Source organism: Cupressus sempervirens, chromosome 2, assembly GCF_028749045.1.
Source record: "Cupressus sempervirens isolate cs-2001-9-10 chromosome 2, ASM2874904v1, whole genome shotgun sequence".
Lineage (NCBI taxonomy): Eukaryota > Viridiplantae > Streptophyta > Pinopsida > Cupressales > Cupressaceae > Cupressus > Cupressus sempervirens.
In genome coordinates, this window is record NC_143119.1 from 558,425,598 (window position 1) to 558,427,411 (window position 1,814).

The following is a 1,814-nucleotide window of genomic DNA, read 5'->3' on the forward strand; positions in this document are numbered from 1 at the left end:
TTACGGAAGAGACTTGGCAGCGGTTGCCATTCTACACCGCGTCCATTCTGCGATTTCAAAGTTAATCTAATGGCGAGCCCTTGTCGATAGCCATGAGGTGGGTACTTGGCGCTCTATCAATATTTTTTGTGAGCCTATTGTGGCTACAATTGGGGAGGTTGTTGCCGCGAGCCTCTCCCGTTCCCAGCTCATTGATTCAACACCGCTGTCAGGGCGGATGGATATGTCAGATTTTGAAACGGTGGACGCCGACGTTGAATCAATTAGAGGGGCATGAAGCCCACCCTCGAGGGTGCTATTCCTAGAATCTCCTTTAGATCATATTTTCTTGTCACTCAGCTGGCACAATTTTGGAAAAAGGTTTGGTAGCGGTTGCCAGCCCTCACCGCGTCTACTTGGTGATTTTAAAACTCGATCTAAAATGGGAGCCCTCGTCTAGCACCTCCGTCCGGTGTTGCTCGGGTATTGCATAAATTTATGCCATCGGCGTGAATCCCCCAACGAATTCCTACGCTTGGACCCTCTCTTAGATCACCTTGTTCGATCACTCAACTGACGCAACTACGGAAGAGACTTGGCAGCGGTTACCATTCTACAGCGCGTCTGTTCAGCGATTTCGAAGTTGATCTAATGGCGAGCCCTTGTCTCTAGCCATGAGGTGGGTGCTTGGCACTCTAGCAAAATTTTTTGCGTGCCTATCGCGGCTACAAAGGGAGAGGTGGTTGCCGCGAGCCTCTCCTGTGCCCCCTCATTGATTCAACGCCGCTGTCAGGGCGGATGGATATGTCAGATTTTGAAACGGTGGACGCCAACGTTGAATCAATTAGAGGGGCATGAAGCCCACCCTTGAGGGTGCTATTCCTAGACTCTCCTTTAGATCATGTTTTCTTGTCACTCAGATGGCGTAATTTCGGAAAAAGGTTTGGCAGCGGTTGCCAGCACTCACCGTGTCTACTCGGTGATTTTAAAACTCGATCTAAAACAAGAGCCCTCGTCTAGCACCTCTGTCCAGTGTTGCTCGGGTATTGCATAAATTTATGCCATCGGCGCGAATCCCCCGACGAATGCCTATGCTTGGACCCTCTCTTAGATCACCTTCTTCGATCACTCGACCGACGCAACTACGAAAGAGACTTGGCAGCAGTTGCCATTCTACAGCGTGTCTGTTCAGCGATTTCAAAGTTGATCTAATGGCGAGCCCTTGTCTCTGGCCATGAGGTGGGTGCTTGGCGCTCTAGCAAAATTTTTTGCATGCCTATCACGTAAAGCATGTTTTCTAGTCACTCAGCTGGCGCAATTTCAGAAAAAGGTTTGGCAGCGGTTGCCAGCCCTCACCACGTCTTCTTGGTGATTTTTAAACTCGATCTAAAATGGGAGCCCTCGTCTAGCGGCTCTGTGCCAACTCGATCGGCACAACATTGGGAAATGGTTTGACAGCGGTTGTCGTTCTAATGTGTCATCGGGGGATGCCTTGGAAAGTGGCCTTTCAAGGGCGAGCTCGCGTCTAGCCCTTGGATTGTGCGTCGCGTCACAAGTGAATGGGGAGATCTCTCTGTGACGGCCTTGCAATTTCTCTTTAATTGCAACCTATGTTTGCGCAGTAGCAGAGTTTGCATGTTAGATGGGCCTTGTTCTTGAGAGTTCCAGGAGATGACCTCCGGAACTTTTGGATTGGGCCCCTTCAAGGTGAAATTCATCCAGCTGATCAGATGAAGCTCGATGTGCTTGTATCTATTCCGAGACGGTAATGATGGTCATTAATCTGTGGCGGTGAGTATTATCCCATTCGGTAATCGCAATGGTGGAGCTGGTGG